Source organism: Neoarius graeffei, chromosome 10, assembly GCF_027579695.1.
Source record: "Neoarius graeffei isolate fNeoGra1 chromosome 10, fNeoGra1.pri, whole genome shotgun sequence".
In the NCBI taxonomy this organism is placed as follows: domain Eukaryota; kingdom Metazoa; phylum Chordata; class Actinopteri; order Siluriformes; family Ariidae; genus Neoarius; species Neoarius graeffei.
The window spans coordinates 31,733,960-31,761,215 of NC_083578.1; the positions used below are offsets into that span (position 1 = coordinate 31,733,960).

At 41.2% G+C, this 27,256-nt stretch overlaps 1 protein-coding gene across 2 annotated transcripts in view; it reads left to right on the forward strand.

Annotated features, from left to right (window-relative positions):
- The window catches only part of LOC132893018 (cyclin-dependent kinase 17), a 132,885-nt gene that overhangs the window by 1,073 nt on the left and 104,556 nt on the right, over positions 1–27,256 (forward strand). The gene's annotated exons all lie outside the window — the stretch shown is intronic.

Here is a 27,256-nt window from a genome sequence, read left to right on the forward strand (position 1 = left end):
TCCGCATAAAATGAACACGCTTTGTCTTGTTCCGTGGCTCCGAAACCACCACTTAATTGAAATGCAAAGCCTGACCGGTGCGCACTGACACTGTAACGAGGCTCAAACTGGGCTCTTCTTCCAGTTCTCCGTTCCACCTTAAATGATTAGTTACGCCTTTGAGCCTGTAGAGGGCGCACTCATCCATTCATCTTCAGTATTACTTTCTCCTGCTCGCTGCTGCCCCTTTTCCACCAAAGCAGTTCCAGGGCTGGTTCCGGGCCAGTGCTTAGTTTGGAACCGGGTTTTCTGTTTCCACTGACAAAGAACTGGATCTGGGGCCAGAAAAACTTAGCCTGGGCCCGCCCATCCTAAGTATGACGCAACACGAGGGCCTGTTGCGAGCTTAAGGCCAATTTATGCTGACAACCCAGTCCTCACAGATAGCGTCACAGATAGCGTCTGCGTAGCCCCCCCACCTTCGCAGACGCTCTGCGCGCACCTCCCAAAAATTGTGACCACCGCAGAAGCCTCGCAGACACCGCCGCAGACAAGAGGGCTCTGATTGGTCCACTCTACATCCGCTGTACACGCACTTCCGCTTCCCTACTTTCCCGGTTTGGTTTGTTTTCACGACCGGCATTTTTAAAAACACGAGCGAAGATGGAGCAGCACGAAGAGCGGTTGATTGAGGAAGTACGTACATCTATACGACTCCAGTTCTAGTCATTATAAAAAAAAAAGTTCTAGTCATTATAAGTAACCGGAGGATAAACACTCCACTAACCACACCCACCAACTACTCCTAGCGACTTCGCGCCCCCTTGCGTTGTACCGGTGAATAACATCGTGCACGCCTATACTCCCCGCTCAACAATAAATTACAACTGTCTGCGAAAAGCTATCTGCAAAAGCCTTGTCGCAAGAGCATGCAGAAGCCTTTAGTCTGGCCAGGCAAGCTATCTAGAGCTCTTCCCAGGGATGCAAACAGCGCGCCTTTTGGCGGATGCCGCTTTTTTCACGGCTGAATCGCGCAGATCCGAATTTTTTTTTAGGGGGGGCGTTGGAGTGTCTGATTATAATTTCAAAGTAAATTCTGTATTAAAATTACTAAATAAGCAAATCCGTTACAGTCCATGAAACAGGAAGTATAAGGATGAGAAAAAAACAGTTTAAATCGGGAAGCTGCGCACATTTGTGCAGCCTGAGCAGCAGGACTGCGCAGCTTCCTGATTTAAACTGTTTTTTTCCTCATCCTTATACTTCCTGTTTCATGGACTGTAACGGATTTGCTTATTTAGTAATTTTAATACAGAATTTACTTTGAAATTATAATCAGACACTCCAACGCCCCCCCTAAAAAAAAAATTCGGATCTGCGCGATTCAGCCGTGAAAAAAGCGGCATCCGCCAAAAGGCGCGCTGTTTGCATCCCTGTCTTCCAAGCTCCCGAAAAATCGGGAGCCAATCAACTTTGAGCATCTCCAACGGCACAGTCTAGAACTGCGACCGGAAGCCATAGATTGTTTACAGAATCTATGCCGGAAGCGCTTCATTCACGCTTCCGCATCTATTACGCATAGATGCTGTATTGAAAGCATTCAACGGGAAGTTCTCATTGAAAACGGAGCAAAGAGCAGCCCTGGAGGTATTTATTGAAAGGAAGGACGTTTTCGCCTTGCTCCCGACCGGCTTCGGTAAGAGTTTAATCTACCAGTTAGCCCCGTCGCGTCGCATACATCAGAGGAAAGAGTGATGTGATTGGTTTAAGCTTCGTCACAGCCTTTTCTGGCTTCGACCAGTAGCAAACTGAGGCATTTCAGGGAGGCGGGTCAACCACGGGCTCTGGGAAACGGTTGGGCTTAATATCTTGGCCAGACCAATAGCTTAGAGAGCTTTGTCACGTTAGCCAGACTAAGAAAAACTGGTTCCAGGCTAGCACCAACTCTCTGCTGGGCCAGAGGAAAGAAACGCTTACGTCAGCAGGGGGGTGGAGTTGTTAAGACCAACAACAATAACAAGACCACAAAAGATCGCCATTTTTAAGCGACGAGAAGCAGCAGCTGTACAAACGCGAAGTCATCCATTATTATTATTATTGTTGTTGCTGCTGCTGCTGCTTCTTCCGTGTTGTTTTTGCTTCGATATTCGCGCCAAGGTTTATGCAAATGTAGTGACGTAACTGACATATCAGCGACGTAATGACGTGTCTCCGCTTAGCACCGCGAGCGATGGAAAAGCAAACTGGTTCTCAGCTGGCTCGCAAGTTGAACGAGTTGTGAACCAGCACCAGCACTGGCTCCGAACCAGCCCTGGAACTGATTTGGTGGAAAAGGGGTATGTGGAGCCACAGGAACCCTGGGTGCAGGACAGTGTTGCCAGATAGGAAATATGCAAGTATCGTACCAAAACCTCAAAATTATTGTTTTTTGTGAGAAATTATCGTACACAAACAAAACGCATACAATATAGTTATTTTAGCTGTATTTTAATTTCCAAAGATTATTACTTAAATTTTTAAACAGTAATTCGCAATATTCCCGTAGTAGAGGGAAAACTATGACACAAAGAGAAAGTAAATGCACAATTACCGTAAGACTAGAAAGATTCGAATTCAACCTCCAGGTCGCTGTCATCATCCGATGCCACGCTCACTTGTGCAGATGTTGTTGGTTGGGTAATCCTGTCACGGGAAAGATCGGATGCCGTCATGGACCGCAGCATGGTGTTCGTCGGTTTGAAGGCATGGCACCCACCAGCATTCCTCACACACTCTGATGTCTGCACAAGTCCATTCATAATGTCTGTAATGAGCTGGTTTCGTTATGAGATTGACTTTGGAAAAAACTCGCTCGCATGATGCATTGGAGTGGGGAAACACAAGCACATCCAGGGCAAACTTTCCCAGTTCACTGAATACGGCAGTCCCCTGTAAATTCTCCACCTTAGAAACGTGATTCCAGAATTCATCGACATCCATTGCTTTCGTGTCTTCACTCAATGCCACGATGTTTTGGTACGATACTTGCATATTTCCTATCTGGCAACACTGGATGGCGCCTGAGTGGAAAGCCTGCGAAATGATTCTTGGGGGTCAGAGAGAGAGAGGGATGCGTGTTTGGACAACCAACTGAAAACTTTGAAATTATCGTACATTTCAGATTTTTTCCCATTATTCATTGTACAGAGGGCAGAATTATCGTACAAATACAACAATTATCGTACATCTGGCAACACTGGTGCAGGAACACACACCCTAAATGGGACAGCAGTCCATCACAGGGAGCTCACACACACACAGAGGACAATTTTTATTTTTTGGAGCTGAGAGGAAACTGGTGAACCCATACAGACATGGTGAAATCACGACAAGAACAAAGTCTGTGTCGCTGCAGCTTGCGGAATTGGACGTAGGCAGAGAGATGCCACGCACTCCCCACTTACAGGCACTGTGACATACAGTGGTGTTTGAAAGTTTGTGAACCCTTTTAGAATTTTCTATATTTCTGCATCAATATGACATCAGATTGTCGCACAAGTCCTACAAGTAGATAAAGAGAACCCAGTTCAACAAATGAGACACAAATATTATACTTGGTCATTTTATTTATTGAGGAAAATGATCCAATATTACATATCTGTGAGCAGGGACGTAGCCATCATTTTAGAAGTGAGGGGGACAAATTGTTCCGAGGTCTATTGAGTGATTTATCATCCTCTCGCATTCAATTGCACCTCTCCGTAGCAGCTAAAGAACCACATAACCACAAACAGCACAGCACCAGGGAACCGACTTTAGTTCTTTAAAATGATATACTATCAAAATCGAAAGTCAAAATCGAAAGCTGCCAAACTCTGGTTTAGTTGACATAGAATGACCCTGGAGCATCTACAGCCAGATAATTATCCTATGTACATTTCTTTAGCCAGTTACAATTTCTCCTACGGGTTGTTTTACAATCAGGGTACAAAGTTTGTGTCCCGGGGTCCAAAATTCAAATTGATTCAAACTGGTTCTTGTACCAGTTTTTAAGTGAAGGACAAGTTAAAGAACAGATTTCAGGTAATTTTTTGACATGTGCGTATGGTAGTTTTGTGTAATCTGCTATAAGATGGGAGAAACAAATGAAGTGATTCTCGGAGAGGACTTTTTTTTGGACAATTCAGAATCCACTACTTCCATAGTGCTTTTAAATATAAGGCTGTAAGCTTTGTGTTAGTTGTCTCTAATATTTATGTCCCAATATCTTGACCACATTTTAGGATGAAAATAATCATTTTAGATATGTTATTTTATATTGAGAAATTAGCTGTCTCGGAGAGGACTTTTTTTTTGACACAATTACATACTAATTTGATCAAAATAGTCTGAAAACTTACTGGCATTCAACATTAAAACTTAACTATGTTTCCAATGATATGGAACCAAATATTTGTTTTATGGTATAAAGAATGATTTAAGTGCATCCCTTTTGGAGCTACCTGTGGTCAAAAAAGCACTTTTTCTAAATGACACGAGTAATTTTGCTAAATATGACATATATTGCCATACAGTGGTGCTTGAAAGTTTGTGAACCCTTTAGAATTTTCTATATTTCTGCATAAATATGACCTAAAACATCATCAGATTTTCACACAAGTCCTAAAAGTAGATAAAGAGAACCCAGTTAAACAAATGAGACAAAAATATTATACTTGGTCATTTATTTCTTGAGGAAAATGATCCAATATTACATATCTGTGAGTGGCAAAAGTATGTGAACCTTTGCTTTCAGTATCTGGTGTGACCCCCTTGTGCAGCAATAACTGCAACTAAATGTTTCTGGTAACTGTTGATCAGTCCTGCACACCGGCTTGGAGGAATTTTAGCCCATTCCTCCATACAGAACAACTTCAACTCTGGGATGTTGGTGGGTTTTCTCACATGAACTGCTCGCTTCAGGTCCTTCCACAACATTTCAATTGGATTAAGGTCAGGACTTTGACTTGGCCATTCCAAAACATTAACTTTATTCTTCTTTAACCATTCTTTGGAAGAATGACTTGCGTGCTTAGGGTCGTTGTCTTGCTGCCTGACCCACCTCCTCTTCAGATTCAGTTCATGGACAGATGTCCTGACATTTTCCTTTAGAATTCGCTGGTATAATTCAGAATCCATTGTTCCATCAATGAGGGCAAGCTGTCCTGGCCCAGATGCAGCAAAACAGGTCCAAACCATGATACTACCACCACCATGTTTCACAGATGGGATAAGGTTCTTATGCTGGAATGCAATGTTTTCCTTTCTCCAAACATAACGCTTCTCATTTAAACCAAAAAGTTCTATTTTGGTCTCATCCATCCACAAAACATTCCAGTAGCCTTCTGGCTTGTCCACGTGATTTTTAGCAAACTGCAGATGAGCAGCAATGTTCTTTTTGGAGAGCAGTGGCTTTCTCCTTGCAACCCTGCCATGCACACCATTGTTGTTCGGTGTTCTCCTGATGGTGGACTCATGAACATGAACATTAGCCAATGTGAGAGAGGCCTTCAGTTGCTTAGAAGTTACCCTGGGGTCCTTTGTGACCTCGCCAACTATTACACGCCTTGCTCTTGGAGTGATCTTTGTTGGTCGACCTCTCCTGGGGAGGGTAACAATGGTCTTGAATTTCCTCCATTTGTACACAATCTGTCTGACTGTGGATTGATGGAGTCCAAACTCTTTAGAGATGGTTTTGTAACCTTTTCCAGCCTGATGAGCATCAACAATGCTTTTTCTGAAGTCCTCAGAAATCTCCTTTGTTTGTGCCACGATACACTCCCACAAGCATGTGTTGTGAAGATCAGACTTTGATAGATCCCTGTTCTTGAAATAAAACAGGGTGCCCACTCACACCTGATTGTCATCCCATTGATTGAAAGCACCTGACTCTAATTTCACCTTCAAATTAACTGCTAATCCTAGAGGTTCACATACTTTTGCCACTCTCAGATATGTAATATTGGCTCATTTTCCTCAATAAATAAATGACCAAGTATAATATTTTTGTCTCATTTGTTTAACTGGGTTCTCTTTATCTACTTTTAGGACTTGTGTGAAAATCTGATGATGTTTTAGATCATATTTTTGCAGAAATATAGAAAATTCTAAAGGGTTCACAAACTTTCAAGCGCCACTGTACAAGGGTTTGGGTGTATCCTGTAGTTGTTCCTACATGGGTCGGCGTGGTCCGGGTTGGACATCCAAAACGGCTAACATCCAGTCCTGCAGTCAGATGCCTCTTATGAGACCATGCACAGACCCAAGCTCAGGTGTTGTGAGGCAGCAACACTACCCGTTGTGCCACTGTATCACCCATGGTATTCATTCGGTTTTTATCCCCCGCTGGCCGAAAGGGGATTATGTCATGGTGATGTCCGTCCCAGAAAAGCGTGCTCACCTTCTGAAATCACAATTTTTGGAGGAATTTCACGAAACTTGGCAGAAGGCTTTATTATAGGACAGGAATATGCATATTGCAATTTCGTTTGCAATATATTGTAGTGGGGAATATTATGCTCTCAGAGCACGCTTGTTTTGTATTGTAAGGTGACACTGATTTGGCCAAATATAGAACTTCTACAAATGCATTTTTAGTGTCTCTCTTGTTTTTGGTGGTAGTACAAATTGGGAAAATACTTTTTCCTTTGACCCGTCTTCAACTTGCAGTAATACCTAATTTTCCTGTTCAGATCACCAAACAGCTTGGGTGGCCAAAATCCTTCTCAATTTATATCTAGCTGGATGGACAAATACACTGCGTGGCCAGAAGTATGTGGACACCTAAGCATCATTCCTACATGATGCGGTTGTTCCCAAAATTGCTGCCGCGAACTTGGAAGCGCAAAATTTTATAGCATGTCTTTTGTATGTGGTAGCACGACAATTTCTTGTCACTGGATCTCTCGGGTCCATACATGATCCAGCTCGACAGTGCCCTGTAAACAAAATGAGCTCCATGAAGACATGGTTTGCCAAGGCTGGAGTGGAAGAACTCGAGTGGCCTGTACAGAGCCCTGACTTCAACCCCACTGAACACCTTTGGGATGAACTGGAATCCCAGCTTCATGCCAAGCCGTCTTCCCTGAAATCAGTGCCAAACCTCTTGTGCTCTTGTCGCTGAATGAGCCCAAATCCCCAGAGCCATGCTCCAAAAACCGGTGGAAACTGTTATAGCAGTAAAGTGGGAACAACTCAGTGGCCATGGTTTTGGAAGAAGATGCTCAATCTGATCAGTCTGAAAGGAAATTGACTTCCTGAAATAATCTATCTTCATCCATAAACACGTTATAATGTGTATTATAAAATGCCTAATTTTCCTGTAGGAGTTAATGCTCAAATTTTAAAGGGTTTAAACATGTCAGGCCACTAAAATTTCATCTGAGTCTGTCAGAAAAGGGCTTTTTAAAATGGCCTCTTGGTTTCAATACAGTCCAATATCTTTTTTCCTCTTAAAAGTATCATATTTTGTGTGTGTGTGTTATTTACCAGCTGGGATGTCCGTATCGTGAAATACTGTGACCGAGGTCTTGAAAGTACTGACCGATGCCCTCTGGGCCGAGGTCAGTATTCAAGGCCGAGGTCATGGTATTTCACCATACGGACCGACCTTAAGCTGGTAAATAATGTTTATTTTTTCTTTACCAAATTCTAACAGAAAACGAGAGCGCCCGAAAGGGAAAACCGAGCCGAGGCGAGCCGCATTTTGAATCCTCATTCACGGCTGTAATGCAAATTGCTTCCTCCTCAGTATACAAGTGCACTTCCATGGCAGGAAAAAAAAATAAATTTTGCCGCCTATGTAGTCCCCTATTTATACAAAATTGAGTCATTCAGGATTCAGCCATGTTTTTACTCGGCGTTGGCAAGTTAGAGGTTTTTAGCTTTCTCCTGAAATGTTTTCTTTTATTTCTTTTTCCTCAGGGTAGTAAAACTCGCTTTCGCTGTGAAGATTGTTGTTATCGCTATCCATGATGTAAAATTAATGCTATTATGCTGAGGAATGCGAAAATAAATGTTGACAGAAATTGCTACTATTGTTGTTGTGAATGAGCGAGTCGCCAGAGGTCCGTAACTGGGATCCATACCGTAGGATACGGATCCACTTGCCAGCCAATCAGAGTGCAGGATTTGATGGAAACCGGACCGCGAAAAAAATAAAAAATTGTTATTTCCCGGTATGACGCCATTGTTTAGTAGGCTGTTTAGGCTACCAAAAACCTATTTTCTAATCATCTAAAATGGGTTTTAAAATGGCTTTAGCCTTGACCAAAGTTGTCTTCATCTTCAAATGTAGCGTAATATGTTGCATTAAAATGTCTAAGTTTCCAACATGACCCAGTGTTCAAACTGCTGTTTAAAGGGTTCAAACTTCTTTGGCCTTGAGGAAAAAAAAAATCTAAGAGCATCACTTCTTAAAATAGGATTATTTGGTCCTCTGGCACAAAGTCTTCTTTGCCCTTTATTTTGTATAAAATAGCTATTTCCTTAATGACTAAATAACTACATAAACACATACAGTTCAGATGAATGTGAGCATCATTGGTTGCATATTGCCTCAAACCCTAGAGCAGGGTTTCTCAACAGCACCATCAAGTGGGCTACAATCCCCCCCCCCCCCAGTTGAAGTTAATTTTTATTCGTAGTAGGGTACAATTGCTGGGTTGCATCCGACGTCACATCCGCCTCATTAAGCTACGGTCACACTCCAGCTCGCGATGCTTTGCGATGGGTTATCAATGAAAATGAAGCATTTTGGTGGCAATGCATGGCGATTATACACATGAGCTAAAAGTTACACAGCAGGTAAACATTTGACTGTTGCGCCTTCGCACACTTGAGCCTGGCGCAGCTCGAGTGGCCGCGCTCACTTCCAGAGCGTGTTGTGCGTACACTTGGGACCCAGGCATTATGGGAAACACCTGATACTGATTTGAGTGCAGTTGGCACGCGCAGATGCGGACGCTGTTTTCAAAAAGACTTTGAAGCATTATTACGGTCACGTTTGTTTCTAGCCATGTTTATACTGCTGTTTAAGTACTCTGCTTTATGATTCTGCTTTCCTTTGTTTTTTTTGTTTTTTTTTAAATATCACACCTGCTAATAAACCGGCGAGTGGCCTAGTGGTTAGCGTGTCCGCCTCTCGATCAGGAGATCCCGAGTTCTACTCACGGCTAGGTCATACCAAAGACCATCATAAAAATGGTGCCTACTGCCATCTGGCAAGGCACACTGCAATACAGATGCAAGTGGGGAGTCAAACTCTTGCGGTTACCAGAGGACTAGCCCCACACTGTAACCCTAGCTATGTAATATAGGCCACAGGGCTACGAAATGGAGATCGGTGCCGCCAAACGCACCATGAATGGTGCGGGAAGGACTTTTTGACACCTGTTAATAAACGCGCTTCCTACACTTGGATCCGTCTACTGCCGTTTATCTTGTAGTGTTTTGATCTCCAGATCTTTAACCCAGCGACATATAAAAAGTTGTACGCTTCCATCTGTTTGTCCGTGTAGAACGATGTCTGCAGCACCAGGTAGTTTGAGATGTTGGGGAACTCAATGGATGGATAATTTTCCAGCTCGTAGGAAAAATCCTTCTTTGTTAGCGTGTAAAGATCTATCCCATTGAGTGGTTTCTGTATCCACTTCTTTTAAGTGTACTTCTTGGTTCTAATAACTTGTTTGTTTTCTGTACACAAACATGGCAATAAGTTCTTGTGTTAATGAACCAGACTCCACTTTTGGATTATTAATCCCTTTTGACTAAGAATGCCCTGCATGCATGGTTTTATGTTGGCTTCTGGCATATCCATACAGTTTTAAATACAATACCTACAATAAAAACCAGTTTGTTTTTATTGCATTTATTTCATTACTGGGCTCCCATCTGTAACAGGGAGTGATGTTGCGTTCCAGTAATACATTTTCCAATAGATTATTAGATTCTAATAGAACAGAGGAGCCAGAATAATTGGGGATCTTTTTTTATTAGGCCCCGACTCGTTACAAGTATGAATAAGTGGGCCTTAAAGCAGAAAAGATTGAGAACCGCTGCCCTAGAGGACAAGTAAGATGACTTATAAGGTCTGATGTTGGCAGTTATGAAACCTATTAAGTCACTTCATCCTAGACTTGATGGAATTGGTAACATTTCAAGAGAAATTTCCTCTTCAGAGTTTGTAGTTGTAATGAAACAGGTCCACCACACTCACTAAGAGACTGATATGAACCGTGATACAGCTCGGTGCGTTCAGACCCAAAGCAGCGAAAGTGTCAAAGAGACCCGAAGTCATTAATTTTCTACGTGAGCCAGCATCTCTTGGCAGCAAGCAGCAGCATGACCGTTGGCAGCACATCTTGGGCGGTGGGGGCATCAGAATAAAGTTAAAGTCCAGGCAGCTTTATGGTAATGAGCTATAACGTGGTTCAGTGGCAAATTATTGGAGTTTAGAAGAGCTCCACTCTAGAGAACCACATCCCTGTAAAACCATTCCCATGTACAACGGAGGAGAAATTATTTGTGGTGGTGGGTTTCCCCATTATTTATGATGTGTCCTTGCTTGCGTACAGGAACACAAATAAAACCATCGAAGCATGAACCAAAGGGGTCCGAAATTGTAGGTTTTCCAAGCATTCTACACATAAATTAAGGTTAATGTTAATTCAAGACCGTGGCTAGTAAACATGTCATATGGAACTATATGTTGAAATTTGACTTGGAACTTGGCATCAACACACATTGCTTTTAATTAGTTTGTCATTAGTTTATTTTCTTACCTTCATATTTAAAAGATTTCATGAGGTTAACTTGTACCCTCTACTTTTGGTCAGTTGACACAGAGATGCTAGTTGATGTTTGTCCGTTTTATTTTGAGGCTCCTTTAAATAAAGTTTGCAAGACCAAGCATTTGAAATGAACTTGTAGCCGGCCATTTCATCTACGTTACAGTGTGTCCACAAACTTGGACAGTGTTGCTGGCAGGGTAGCCAGAGCGAATTTTGATGCTCTTGCCAATTTTGGTCTGAACACACCATTACTTTTCATATGTACAATGATGTTCTTTGCTGGACCATGGCTGGATTAGTCTAGTGCTAAAAGTGCTCTACTGTATGACTGGACTAGTCATGGAGGGGGTGGCAGGCATTGTCCATTATGAGCAACCGTTCAGCCCAGTGTTGCCGAGTCACTAAACCTCAAGTCCGAGTCCAGCCTTGAGTCCCCAGCATTCAAGTCCAAGTCATAAATTTTTTCAAGTCGAGTCTGAGCCCAACACTCCAACCACACCTCTTGTTTCAGCACCATTAACATGAGTTTGTTCCTGAACATGATGTATGAACCGGTGAATGTGCATTCTCTTTGTCAGGGAGTGCAACGTATTCTGTCAGAGATGGTTGAGAGACGGATGTAAGTGCAGAAGGTGTGTTTATTAATCGAAGTGAAGACAGGTAAACAATCCAGAATGGCAGGCAAATTCATAAAATGGTCTCATTCTCATTATCTCTAGCCGCTTTATCCTGTTCTGCAGGGTCGCAGGCAAGCTGGAGCCTATCCCAGCTGACTACGGGCAAAAGGCGGGGTACACCCTGGACAAGTCGCCAGGTCATCACAGGGCTGACACATAGACACAGACAACCATTCACACCTATGGTCAATTTAGAGTCACCAGTTAACCTAACCTGCATGTCTTTGGACTGTGGGGGAAACCGGAGCACCTGGAGGAAACCCACGTGGACATGGGGAGAACATGCAAACTCTGCACAGAAAGGCCCTCACCGGCCACGGGGCTCAAACCTGGACCTTCTTGCTGTGAGGCGACAGCGCTAACCACTACACCACCGTGCCGCCCCTCGTAAAACGGTGAAACAGGCAATAGGTCGAGCGAGGCACAAACAGGCTATCAGAGACTCAGCAGAATCAAAGACGAGAAACAGGAAATCAGGGATCAGGAACCCAAACGAGGAAATAAGGCTCGGTAATGTGTCAGCAATGCAACTCAATCAGTCCCCCCAGGATTTCGCGGGCCTTTTTTGTGATTGTTATGGGCTAAAATGTCTGATGTTGCGGGGGCTTTTCCAAAAAATTGCGATGAAAGTTGCGGTGTTTTTTAGGTTTTTGTTGCGATTACATTGTGGGAGAAAGTGAAAGTTGCGAGAAATTGTTGCGATTTTCTCTTTTTGTGATTAAAATTGAGTGATATGTTAAATATTAAGTTATTACTGAAAAACTATTGATTAAAAAAAACAAAGACACTGAGAAATGGTCCTATAAACAACTTTACCAATATAAAAGATTACCAGGACTACAAAAATGCAGAAAAATAGGCTTTACTTATCCAAATGCGCCTTTTGGTTCAAAAGTTAAAGTGCATAGAACCTCACAGCACAACATGAAGTTACCTTAAAATATAATATAAATGCCTCAGCTTTCATGTAAGAAAAAAAAGCTATTAATACTAGTACTGTGTGCAGGCAGTCTCTCCTGAAGACTAAATTAAACAATAATTATAAACTAATAAAATAAATGGCTCAGGCTTCATAGAAGAAAAAAAAAACAATTTGAACAGAATCTCACAGTATGATGCTGAAGCTGCCTAAACAATGGAAAATAAAATACCATTTTGGCAAAAATGTTGGCATCCATTAATTTCTTGTATTAAGTAAAAAAAAAAAACGTAAAGTGCACACAGTCCTTCACTGTAAACATAACACACTTTCAGTGACAGAATTTAAGCCTACATAAACACTGACTCGCACATGCTGCTTCTCTTGAACGTATACACGGAAGTAAGGCGGAAGGTAGTTTTTCGACGTCACCTCAAGACGACGCCAACGATTGGTCAAATTTGCAGGAAAGTTGCGGTGATTGGATATAATTGCAACACCGCCCTGAATTCGCGGGGATTGGTTGAATTTGCGTTGAAGTTGCAAATCGCAACATTGTGAAATCCTGGAGGGTCTGCTCAATACTTCGCAAATTGTGTTTTCACAGATTTTATAGAGGTTTGCTGATTGCGGCTTAATCCTGTTCAGGTGTGAGTCGTTTACGGCGTGCATGCGCGAGAGTCCGCTTGGCACGCGCACTGTCTGGAGTGCACCCGAGAGTCTATCTGATGCACACGCCAAGGTGCGCAGGTGTGACACACTTGCGCAAAATTAGTACAAAAATTAATGGAGATATAAATATGCCAAATTATTATGGCATGTTACAAAAAATAAAGAAAAAAAAATCTGAGTCCTCGTCTCCAATTTACGAGTCCAAGTCATGAGTCCTTAAAATTAGGGCACAAGTTGGACTTGAGTCCGAGTCCTGGATTCGAGTACCACAAGCCTGGTTCAGCCGCAGTTGTCTCCTGACCGTCCAGCTGCACCAGGTCCAAGTTGGTCCCAATGACCTGTCCGGCTTTCCTAATTCGTTTATTCAGTCTGTTGATGACATCTGCCTTAATGCATCCTCCTTATCTTCTTACTAAGTAGAGATATTTTTTTGTGGTAACTTCACTGGAGGTGACTGCAGCTTCCTTACCTGCTCATCAAGTAGAGGAGTTTGTTTTGTGGTAAATTTGCCGGAGAATGCAAGGAACATGATGCATACATTGTCTGTTTCGTCCAAATGAAGCAAGCTAAAACCATCATTTCCAGGTTGTACACCTGCTATGGTACTAAACACAGCCAGTCAACACAGACTTCGAGGCCCCAGGCTAATGCTGTCTGGCCCTGCGTCCTGGCCCTAATAGAATCCTAACATCTCTATTTTACTGGCCCAAATTGTTTTATTCCCTTGTTTGGAGGTTGGCATCTAATTACCAGTGGTCACTTATTCAATATTCCATCCAGTATTATTCAGTCATTACAGTGACTCTAAAGAAAGGAATGCAGTTATGAAGGGCAGGAATGTGAGTCTGGATCCATAAATGGGTCTTCGAAGTGTAATGTGTTAAGGGTGTAGAAGAATTTGAGCCAGACTTGGAACAAATTGTCCTATTTTAGGAACTCCTGTTCTTTCAGCTTGAGGTGAGATTTTAATCGGCAAAAATGTACCAACCCTTAAAGTGGTCTAAACGCTTTCGGTGTTGGGGAAAGTCATGGCCTGATGGTTAGAGAAGCAGCTTTGGGACCAAAAGATCGCCAGTTTGATTCTCTGGACCAGAAGGAATGGCTGAAGTGCCCTTGAGCAAGGCACCTAACCCCCAACTGCTCCACCGGCTGTTCTGGGTATGTTGTATGTCGCACCGGATAAGATAAGAGCATCTGCTAAATGCCTGTAATGTAATGGTGAAAGAGAGCTTAAAAATTGACATCAGAGAAGAGAATGAGCGGTGTGTCAGCAAAGGTGGTTAAATGGATTTTGATACATGTGTACACCCCCCCAGCCCAACTGCTGATTCCAACGGTTTACGGTTCTCATTCTCATCATCTCTAGCCGCTTTATCCTGTTCTACAGGGTCGCAGGCAAGCTGGAGCCTATCCCAGCTGACTACGGGCGAAAGGCGGGATACATCCTGGACAAGTCGCCAGGTCATCACAGGGCTGACACATAGACACAGACAACCATTCACACTCACATTCACACCTACGGTCAATTTAGAGTCACCAGTTAGCCTAACCTGCATGTCTTTGGACTGTGGGGGAAACCGGAGCACCCGGAGGAAACCCACACGGACACGAGGAGAACATGCAAACTCCGCACAGAAAGGCCCTCGCTGGCCACGGGGCTTGAACCTGGACCTTCTTGCTGTGAGGCGACAGCGCTAACCACTACACCACTGTGCCGCCCCGGGTTACGGTTATTTAGCACAAAAGTCTTTTAGCACAAGTTCTAAAGTCTCTTAGCACAACTCTAAGTTCTTTAGCACAAGATCCAAGAACACTTAATCTTTTATTATGAATACTTACTGATCATATTTTAAAGATGTTTGATGGATTTTTTTTTTTAATGAAAGTTGCCGAGATTCCGATCAAAAACAAGGGATTGTATTTCCCCACTCCGCCATCTTGAAACCGCCATGTTGGTTGTTTTTGTCATTCCTAAACGTTTATGTTGCACTTTTATTTAATTGCCATTCGTTCTAGGATACTTTTAGTGGAAGTTTCTTTCGTTTGTTTACATATGAGTTGTTTTACGATCAGGGTACGCAAGCTAAAAATCACATTTAACACTCATTATCTTCAATATCAAAAGGCTTGACTAAATAAACTTGGTTGTTTATTGTAGCCCTGTGATAGCTCTATTCACCATGCAAAAAAATTTTTGGTGATAACGTTATTTTTGGTGAATGTATGGCAATATATGTCATATTTAGCAAAATTACTTGTGTAATTTAGAAAAAGTGCTTTTTTGACCACAGGTAGCTCCAAAAGGGATGCACTTAAATCATTCTTTATACCATAAAACAAATATTTGGTTCCATATCATTGGAAACATAGTTAAGTTTTAATGTTGAATGCCAGTAAGTTTTCAGACTATTTTGATCAAATTAGTATGTAATTGTGTCAAAAAAATGTCCTCTCCGAGACAGCTAATTTCTCAATATAAAATAACATATATCTAAAATGATTATTTTCATCCTAAAATGTGGTCAAGATATTGGGACATAAATATTAGAGACAACTAACACAAAGCTTACAGCCTTATATTTAAAAGCACTATGGAAGTAGTGGATTCTGAATTGTCAAAAAAAAAAAAATGTCTCTGAGAATCACTTCATTTGTTTCTCCCAGCCCTGCTTAAAGATACACTTACTCTTGTTATAATACAAACTATTACACAGGCCTATGTTCATATGTGTATTAATTTCCAAAAGTGCAGATTTGATAGGTTTTTTTTTTTAATTTGAATTTTGGACCGACCCCTGTGACACAAACTTTGTACCTTGATTGTAAAACAACCCCTATCGCAACTGTTGGTTACTACTTAGTTGGCAAAACGTTGTCAAGCAGGGCAAGAGACGTAATCCAGCAAATGCATAATTATTGACAGTCACTTTTTTTTTTAAAGATTTTTTTTGGGCTTTTTTCACCTTTATTGGATAGGACAGTGTAGAGACAGGAAATGAGCAGGAGAGAGACGGGGAGGGATCAGGACATAACCTCGGGTTGGAATCAAACCCAGGTCCCCATATTTATGGTATGGCGCCTTATCCACCTGAGCCACGATGCCCCCGTAACTTCAGTCACTTCTGATCATATCTATGAAGGTGCCCACAATTCGAGGTTTGTTATGGCTTAACTACAAATATCCAAAGACACCAAATAATCGGATTTTCAGTCCACGTTTCAGGGATCAATAACTGATCCTTAACATGCACAGCAGCAGAAATTCCAGCTTCCAGTCCTTAAGCAGTCATAATAAACCCTTTTCTATATCAAGATGAGTCCCCCCAAATTATTGTGACCATAATCCAGACTTGTGCTAAGAGACTTTCGTGGTAAATAACCGGATACCATTCCAACTGGCAGAAAACATCGCTTTTCCAAATTTGTGCTTTTCTGATATGTCCTGGAGAGTCAGTATCCACAAACTAACTTTTGCTACTGTTAAAAATAATAAACTGTTAATGCCAAATGAAAAAAAAATTGACATATGCCGTTAACAAGAGAAGTGCTTGAGCCTTGTGCACAGATAGGGTAATTCGCAAAGCAGTAACACCATTTATTGTAGGATCACATTAGCTAGTTAGCATGTTATCCTGAGATTAACGTGCTTATTACACTGACGCGAGTGTTCTTTTTGGGGTCCCTCTTTATGGTGGCAATCTATTTATCATGATGGTAAAATAAAATGTTAACCCTATGCTTCCTTTACGGTTATTACAACCAACAGCATAGCAAATTAAAGGCATCTCATTGGAGCAGTCGTGTCATTCTGTTAGTCCTGGCAGTGATTGTACATTGTGATGTCACATGAATCTATAGGAAAATAGCCATTTTATACAATATAGTGTGACTATCTTAAAGGGGAACTGAAGTCATTTTTAAACTCGCTTTATTTCTTAGTTAATGTGTTATTCAGTTACGTTTTCGGTTTTAGTAACCTTATATCGTGACTCGTATCGGCAACTAATTGCAATTAAATATTATACTTATCAGCCTATTCGGTTTTTGGCCGTGTTGAATTTAGTTCGTTCGGTCCACGGCAGGCGTCGCTTATCCGCGCAATCTTCACGAGACTTGTGCGAGACTTCGAAACGTGAAGTGTCAGCCAGGTGTCAGTGCTGCCAAACTGTTTTCCAAACGAAATATTGCCCAGAAAGGAGTTGAAATGATGATTACTGCCTACTTTTTTCAAACTTTCCTGATTGCTATCAAAACAAACAAAACTGCCGGCTTGATTACATCAGCATTCGAAAGAGGGCGCACGCGTCTTTTGACAGCGTTGGCAGATGTTGGTCACTTTCCCTGTGTCCGAAATCGCTCCATACTCACTATGTAGGGCACTATATAGTGAAGACGCCATTTTGTAGTACTGTCCGAAACCTTAGTTAGGATTATTTACACCCTATATAGTGCACTCAAAGTATCCCATAATGCATCACGAAAATAGTGTACAACGATGGTCACTAACCAAAGCAATATATCCCATCATGCATTGCGGTCACGCTGAAAGAAATCAAATTAAAAGTCTCAAATTTGATTTAATAAAAGGCAGCAGCAAAGAAGAAAGTATTCAGCCTTGATTTAAAAAGAACTGAAAGATGCAGCTACTTTGTATTGATTTAATGTGGGAAATACGCTCAGTATAATATGGATTTATCACAAAAATACATATGTTATTTACCAGCTGGGAGGTAAATAACATGTGTCGGCCTTGAATACTGACCTCCGCCCAGAGGGCCTCGGTCAGTACTTTCAAGACCTCAGTCACGGTATTTCACCATACGGACCGACCTTAAGCTGGTAAATAATATATTTTTTTCTTTACCAAATTCTAACAGAAAACGAGAGCGCCCGAAAGGGAAAACCGAGCCAAGCCGCCATTTTGAATCCTCATTCACGGCTGTAATGCAGATTGCTTTCTCCTCAGTATACAAGTGCACTTCCATGGCAGGAAAACAACTACATTTTGACGCCTATGTAGTCCCCTATTTATACAAAATTGAGTCATTCAGGATTCAGCCATGTTTTTGCTCGGCGTTAGCAACAGTTAGAGGTTTTTAGCTTTTTCCTGAAATGTTTTCTTTTATTTCTTCTTCCTCAGGGTAGTAAAACTCGCTTTCGCTGTGAACACTGTCATTATTGCTATCCATGCTGTAAAATTAATGTTATTCTCCTGAAAAATGCTAAAATAAATGTTGACAAAAATTGCTACTATGTTTGTTGTTGTGAACGAGCGAGTCGCCAGAGGTCCGTAACTGGGATCCGTACCATAGGATACGGACCTGCTCGCGAGCCAATCAGTGCGCAGGATTTGATGGAAACCGGACCGTGAAAAAAATAAATGCATTTATTTTTTTCGCGGTCCGGTTTCCATCAAATTGTGCGCTCTGATTGGCTCGCGAGCGGTCCGCGATCCTATGATCCGGGCCCTGGTTACAGACCTTTGGTGACTCGCTTGTTCACAACCACAACAAACATGGCAGTTTTTTGTCAACATTTATTTTCGCATTTCTCAGGAGAATAACATTAATTTTACAGCATGGATAGCAATAATGACAGTGTTCACAGTGAAAGCGAGTTTTACTACCTTGAGGAAGAAGAAATAAAAGAAAACATTTCAGGAGAAAGCTAAAAACCTCTAACTGCTGCTAACGCCGAGCAAAAACATGGCTGAATCCTGAATGACTCAATTTTGTATAAATAGGGGACTACATAGGCGTCAAAATGTAGTTTTGTTTTTTTTCCTGCCATGGAAGTGCACTTCTTTACTGAGGAGGAAGCAATTTGCATTACAGCCGTGAATGAGGATTCAAAATGGCGGCTCGCCTTGGCTTTGCTTTCCCTTTCGGGCGCTCTCGTTTTCTGTTAGAATTTGGTAAAGAAAAAAATATTATTTACCAGCTTAAGGTCAGTCTGTATCGTGAAATACCGTGACCTTGTCCTTGAATACTGACCTCGGCCCAGAGGCCTCGGTCAGTATTTTCAAGACCTCGGCCATGGTATTTCACGATATGGACCTCCCAGCTGGTAAATAATATATATGTATTTATTATTTTGAAAACCCACCAGCCGACTGATCTGGCATGTTTTAATTGTGCGACAGTAAGGACGTAAATACCAGCGCGACGGACTTGTCTGAAAGCGTTTTTTTTTTTTTTTTTTCATTTTACCAATGAGGTCACTATATAGTCCTCTTTATAGTAATTCCCTATATAGGGAGTAGTGAACGAGCGAGCGATTTCGGACACGGTTTGATTTCCGCTGTACATTTTACTTCCGTCCTACGACGCCTTGCACAGGTCTCAATGAATCTCGTTTACGGCCATTGTTTTGACATACAGTGGGGCAAAAAAGTATTTAGTCAGTCACCAATTGTGCAAGTTCTCCCACTTAAAAAGATGAGAGAGGCCTGTAATTTTCATCATAGGTATACCTCAACTATGAGAGACAGAATGAGAAAAAAAAATCCAGAAAATCACATTGTCTGATTTTTAAATAATTTGCAAATTATGGTGGAAAATAAGTATTTGGTCAATAACAAAAGTTAATCTCAATACTTTGTTATATACCCTTTGTTGGCAATGACAGAGGTCAAACGTTTTCTGTAAGTCTTCACAAGGTTTTCACACACTGTTGCTGGTATTTTGGCCCATTCCTCCATGCAGATCTCCTCTAGAGCAGTGATGTTTTGGGGCTGTCGCTGGGCAACACGGACTTTCAACTCCCTCCAAAGATTTTCTATGGGGTTGAGATCTGGAGACTGGCTAGGCCACTCCAGGACCTTGAAATGCTTCTTACAAAGCCACTCCTTCGTTGCCCGGGCGGTGTGTTTGGGATCATTGTCATGCTGAAAGACCCAGCCACGTTTCATCTTCAATGCCCTTGCTGATGGAAGGAGGTTTTCACTCAAAATCTCACGATACATGGCCCCATTCATTCTTTCCTTTACACGGATCAGTCGTCCTGGTCCCTTTGCAGAAAAGCAGCCCCAAAGCATGATGTTTCCACCCCCATGCTTCACAGTAGGTATGGTGTTCTTTGGATGCAACTCAGCATTCTTTCTCCTCCAAACACGACAAGTTGAGTTTTTACCAAAAAGTTCTATTTTGGTTTCATCTGACCATATGACATTCTTCCAGTCCTCTTCTGGATCATCCAAATGCTCTCTAGCAAACTTCAGACGGGCCTGGATGCAGGGGGACACGTCTGGCACTGCAGGATTTGAGTCCCTGGCGGCGTAGTGTGTTACTGATGGTAGCCTTTGTTACTTTGGTCCCAGCTCTCTGCAGGTCATTCACTAGGTCCCCCCGTGTGGTTCTGGTATTTTTCCTCACCGTTCTTATGATCATTTTGACCCCACGGGGTGAGATCTTGCGTGGAGCCCCAGATCGAGGGAGATTCAGTGGTCTTGTATGTCTTCCATTGTCTAATAATTGCTCCCACAGTTGGTTTCTTCACACCAAGCTGCTTACCTATTGCAGATTCAGTTTTCCCAGCCTGGTGCAGGTCTACAATTTTGTTTCTGGTGTCCTTTGACAGCTCTTTGGTCTTGGCCATAGTGGAGTTTGGAGTGTGACTGTTTGAGGTTGTGAACAGGTGTCTTTTATACTGATAACGAGTTCAAACAGGTGCCATTAATACAGGTAACGAGTGGAGGACAGAGGAGCCTCTTAAAGAAGCAGCTACAGGTCTGTGAGAGCCAGAAATCTTGCTTGTTTGTAGGTGACCAAATACTTGTTTTACCGAGGAATTTACCAATTAATTCATTAAAAATCCTACAATGTGATTTCCTGGATTCTTCCCCCCATTCTGTCTCTCATAGTTGAAGTGTACCTATGATGAAAATTACAGGCCTCTCTCATCTTTTTAAGTGGGAGAACTTGCACAATTGGTGGCTGACTAAATACTTTTTTGCCCCACTATATGGACTGATGTATTACAGAGCATATTTCAAACACTCGTAACTTGCTATAACAGTGACAAAATAGCTCTCAAAAATGCATTCCTATATTTAATAAAATGAGAAATAGAATTTTGATGATAAATTTGCCTTCAGTTCCCCTTTAAGGGTATGTACCAGGCAGAAGTCTCAGTGACATGTGGGGGTGCTATGGAGTCCCACGGACACACCCATTGTCACGTTGTCACTTTATTCCGCATCTCATTGCCATCTTCTACTTATGCTGTGCAATAATATTACTATTTGGGACTCTGTTCTTTTCATTTGCAAGTATTTTCTTCATGTCTCACTCTCCTAATTGTTGCGTACAGTTATGTCCATCGCCTGTGTTTGTCATTTATTAGTTACTTTACACACACATTCCATCCTCGTTAGTTATATTATGCTGTGCAATCACATTCACTACCTAGTGCAATATTTCTGTTTCAGTTGCCAGCATTTTATTAGTGCAATATTGCTGCTTCTGGTGAAGTTCTACTCTTATTTAAGTTCTTAAGTTTCTTATTTTGTTGCGTACACTACATACATGGCCTGTGGTATTTTTATTTATTTATTTATTTTTTAAAAATACTTTTATTGCACTCATTTATTTATTTATTTATTTATTTTCATTTTTGTTGTTGTTACTGTCTATTCCTGACCCTTTTCTATGTGTGAGCTGCTGGAACATGTACATTTCCCCACCGAGGGATGAATAAAGTTTATCTTGTCTTAAACGTGACTTTGGGCTCGGCTGGAACCACCGTTTTAGGAAGTCGTGTTGAAACTTTCATATAGTGGTCTGAACACTGACCCCAATAGAGAATACATGTTGAGTGCTTCTTGGCCCAGTATGTTTTAACCCCTTAAAAAGTATTCTGAATATTGGCTCGTACAGGACAATACGGCATTTTTAAGAATTTTTACAACATACAGTGGTGCTTGAAAGTTTGAACTTTTTAGAATTTTTTTATATTTCTGCATAAATATGACCTAAAACATGAAATTTTCACACAAGTCATAAAAGAGAATCCAATTAAATCACTGTAACAAAAATATTATACTTGGTAATTTACTTATTAAGGAAAATGATCCCATATTACATATCTGTAACTGGCAAAAGTATTTGAACCTGGGATGTTGGTGGGTTTGCCCACATGAACTGTTCGAACAGCATTTCTGTTAGATTAAGGCTAGGACTTTGACTTGGCCATTCCAAAACATTTTTATATCCCCGCTCTGAAGGAGGGAGGGTATACTGGTTTACCTCTGTCCGTCTGTATCTCCATCCGTCCGAAACACCCTTTTTCTCAGCAACCACAAATCATAGCCACTTGGTACCAAACTTCAGCATGGGGTTCTATACCGTTTTCAGGTCTGTGGCACATCGACTTCCTGTTTACTGACTGAATGTATTTGGGTTGTTTTATAATCAGGGTACGCAAGCTAAAAATCACATTTAACACTTATCTTCAATATCAAAAGGCTTGACTAAATAAACTTGGTTGTTTATTGTAGCCCTGTGATGGCTCTATTTACCATGCAAAAAAAAATTTGTGATAACATTATTTTTGGTGAATGTATGGCAATATGTCATATTTAGCAAAATTACTCGTGTCATTTAGAAAAAGTGCTTTTTTGACCACAGGTAGCTCCAAAAGGGATGCACTTAAATCATTCTTTATACCATAAAACAAATATTTGGTTCCATATCATTGGAAACATAGTTAAGTTTTAATGTTGAATGACAGTAAGTTTTCAGACTATTTTGATCAAATTATTATTATTTTTTTTAAAGATATTTTTTGGGCTTTTTTCACCTTTATTGGATAGGACAGTGTAGAGACAGGAAATGAGTGGGAGAGAGAGACGGGGAGGGATCGGGAAATGACCTCGGGTCGGAATCAAACTCGGGTCCCCGGATTTATGGTATGGCGCCTTATCCACCTGAGCCACGACGCCCCCTATTTTGATCAAATTAGTATGTAATTATGTAAAAAAAAAAAAAAGTCCTCTCCGAGACAGCTAATTTTTCAATATAAAATAACATATCTAAAATGATTTTCATCCTAAAATGTGGTCAAGATATTGGGACATAAATATTAGAGACAACTAACACAAAGCTTACAGCCTTATATTTAAAAGCACTATGGAAGTAGTGGATTCTGAATTGTCAAAAAAAAAAGTCCTCTCCGAGAATCACTTCATTTGTTTCTCCCATCTTATAGCAGATTACACAAAACTACCATACACATGTCAAAAAAAAATACCTGAAATCTGTTCTTTAACTTGTCCTTCACTTAAAAACTGGTACAAGAACAAGTTTGAATCAATTTGAATTTTGGACCCCTGTGACACAAACTTTGTACCCTGATTGTAAAACAACCCATTTACGAAACACACAGGGTGGATTTACAAACTTTTCGTAACACTTTTCTCAGCAACTATAAATCACAACTGCTTGATATTTGGTACCAAACTTCAGCTTGGGGTTCATGCATACCGTTTTCAGGTCTGTCACACATCGACTTCCTGTTTACCGACTGAATGTATTTACAAAACATGGTGGATTTTGACGCTATTTCAAGAAGCAAAATGCTATTTCAAAATGACAGTTTACCAGGATGCTATTTGAAACCCCTGGGGAGAACACTGCTCTTTACTTCCTTGTTTCAGGGTGAATTATTTGTTGAAGTCAACATTCATAATAAGTGTCCTATTCCTTCGATTGCTTGCATTCTGATACAAGCGAGAGCGGGGGGGGGATACGTAAGTGAGCAGTAGCTCACAGTTGAGCTTGTTGATTTTTCTTTAACCATTTTTGTGTGGAATGACTTGTGTGCTTAGGGTCATTGTCTTGTTGCATAACTTGGTTTCTCTTGAGATTTGGTTCACAGATAGATGTCCTGACGTTTTCCTTTAGAATTCACTGGAATAATTCATCATTCATTGTTTAATCAATGATGGCAAGCTGTCCTGGTCCAGATGTAGCAAAACAGGCCCAAACCACGACCCTACCACCTCCATGTTTCACAGATGGGATAAGGTTTTGATGCTGGAATGGCATTTTCCTTTCTCCAAATACAGCGCTTCTCATCTAAACCAAAACGTTCTATTTTGGTCTAAATCCGTCCACAAAACATATTTTTTTCCAGTAGCCTTCTGGCTTTTCCATGTGACCTTTGGCAAACTGTAGCTTTCCCCTTGCAACCCTGCCATGCATACTATTATTTGTTCAGTGTTCTCCTGATGGTGGACTCATTAACGTTAACATTAGCCAGTGTGAGGGAGGCCTTTAGTTACTTCGAAGTAACACTGGGTTCATTTGTGACCTCACAGACTATTATACACCATGCTCTTGGAGTGACCTTTATTGGTCCACCATTTCTGGGAAGGGTAACAGTGATCTTGAATTTTCTCCATCTGTCTGACTGTGGATTGGTGGAATCCAAACTTTTTAGAGATTTTGTTACTTTTTCCAGCCTGTTGAGCATCAACAACTCTTTTACTGAGGTCGTTAGAAATTTCCTTTCTTTGTGCCATGATGCACTTCCACGAGCGTGTTGTGAAGATCAGACTTTGATGGCTTTTTACATAAAGCAGGGTAAACACTCACACTTGACTCTAATCTCACCTTCAAATCCAAGAAGTCTACATTGTTTTTCCACTCACAGACAGATATGTGAAATTCGTCTGAAAATCTGATGGTTTTAGGTCATGTTTACTTAAATATAGACAATTCTAAAGGGTTCACAAACTTTGAAGTGCCACTGTAATATGGCTAATTGAAAAGGGTTTGAACGAGTATTTTTCCTAACTCGTGCCAACAACAAAAATGAAAACAGCTTAAAAACTAGAAGGGCACTCGGTAGAGCGTATACCTCCGCCAAGCCACGTATTATCGACATCAAAAACAAATCACTTGAATCTAGGGTAATACTGATGCTGTACACCAAATTTCATCAAAATTCATTTGGCACTTTGAGTTACATTGGGAACAGTTTAAAAAAAAAAATCCTGGATTCGCATACTTACAGTGGGGCAAAAAAGTATTTAGTCTGCCACCAATTGTGCAAGTTCTCCCACTTAAAAAGATGAGAGGCCTGTAATTTTCATCATAGGCACACTTCAACTATGAGAGACAGAATGGGGGGAAAGAATCCAGGAAATCACATTGGTGGATTTTTAATGAATTAATTGGTAAATTCCTCGGTAAAATAAGTATTTGGTCACCTACAAACAAGCAAGATTTCTGGCTCTCACAGACCTGTAACAACTTCTTTAAGAGGCTCCTCTGTCCTCCACTCGTTACCTGTATTAATGGCACCTGTTTGAACTCGTTATCAGTATAAAAGACACCTGTCCACAACCTCAAACAGTCACACTCCAAACTCCACTATGGCCAAGACCAAAGAGCTGTCAAAGGACACCAGAAACAAAATTGTAGACCTGCACCAGGCTGGGAAGACTGAATCTGCAATAGGTAAGCAGCTTGGTGTGAAGAAATCAACTGTGGGAGCAATTATTAAAAAATGGAAGACATACAAGACCACTGATAATCTTCCTCGATCTGGGGCTCCACGCAAGATCTCACCCCGTGGGGTCAAAATGATCACAAGAACGGCGAGCAAAAATCCCAGAACCACATGGGGGGACCTAGTGAATGACCTGCAGAGAGCTGGGACCAAAGTAACAAAGGCTACCATCAGTAACACACTACGCTGCCAGGGACTCAAATCCTGCAGTGCCAGACGTGTCCCCCTGCTTAAGCCAGTACATGTCCAGGCCCGTCTGAAGTTTGCTAGAGAGCATTTGGATGATCCAGAAGAGGATTGGGAGAATGTCATATGGTCAGATGAAACCAAAATAGAACTTTCTGGTAAAAACTCAACTTGGCGTGTTTGGAGGAGAAAGAATGCTGAGTTGCATCCAAAGAACACCATACCTACTGTGAAGCATGGGGGTGGAAACATCATGCTTTGGGGCTGTTTTTCTGCAAAGGGACCAGGACGACTGATCCGTGTAAAGGAAAGAATGAATGGGGCCATGTATCGTGAGATTTTGAGTGAAAACCTCCTTCCATCAGCAAGGGCATTGAAGATGAAACATGGCTGGGTCTTTCAGCATGACAATAATCCCAAACACCCCGCCCGGGCAACGAAGGAGTGGCTTCGTAAGAAGCATTTCAAGGTCCTGGAGTGGCCTAGCCAGTCTCCAGATCTCAACCCCATAGAAAATCTTTGGAGGGAGTTGAAAGTCCGTGTTGCCCAGCGACAGCCCCAAAACATCACTGCTCTAGAGGAGATCTGCATGGAGGAATGGGCCAAAATACCAGCAACAGTGTGTGAAAACCTTGTGAAGACTTACAGAAAACATTTGACCTCTGTCATTGCCAACAAAGGGTATATAACAAAGTATTGAGATGAACTTTTGTTATTGACCAAATATTTATTTTCCACCATAATTTGCAAATAAATTCTTTAAAAAACAGACAATGTGATTTTCTGGATTTTTTTTTCTCATTTTGTCTCTCATAGTTGAAGTGTACCTATGATGAAAATTACAGGCCTCTCTCATCTTTTTAAGTGGGAGAACTTGCACAATTGGTGACAGACTAAATACTTTTTTGCCCCACTGTATCTGGATTTGCATCAAAATCTAATCACTTGTTCCTTGGCCCACCTTTCCATAAAATTGTCAGAATCTGTTCATTACTTTGAGTTACGTTGGGAACAGACAAACAACAAATAAAGTAAGCTCAAGTGGAATAACTGACCAATTCGACATTCTCCAACACTCCATATGGATTAATAACTGAGCGCCCTCTATGGATGGAATATCCTACCTGCAGTCATTTAAGGTGGAACTGGGAATTTAAAAAAAAGGTTGTTTTTTTTTTTTTTTGAGGGGAGCTAAATTCACAAGTCCAAAGCAATGAAGCATAGAGTTTACTAGTTAGCTCTAGCTTTGATGCATACTAGCAGGGGTTCTCAGTCTTTTCTGCTTTAAGACCCACCTATTCATACTTGTAACGAGTCAGGGCCCATTAAAAAAAAGAGGTCCCCAATTATTATTTTGGCTTATGTCTTCTATTAGAATCTAATAATCTATTGTACAGTGTATTAATGGAATGCAACATCACTCCCTGTTACAGACGAGAGCCCAGGAATTAAATAAAGGCAATAAAAACAAATTGTTTGTAATTGTAGGTATTGTATTTAAA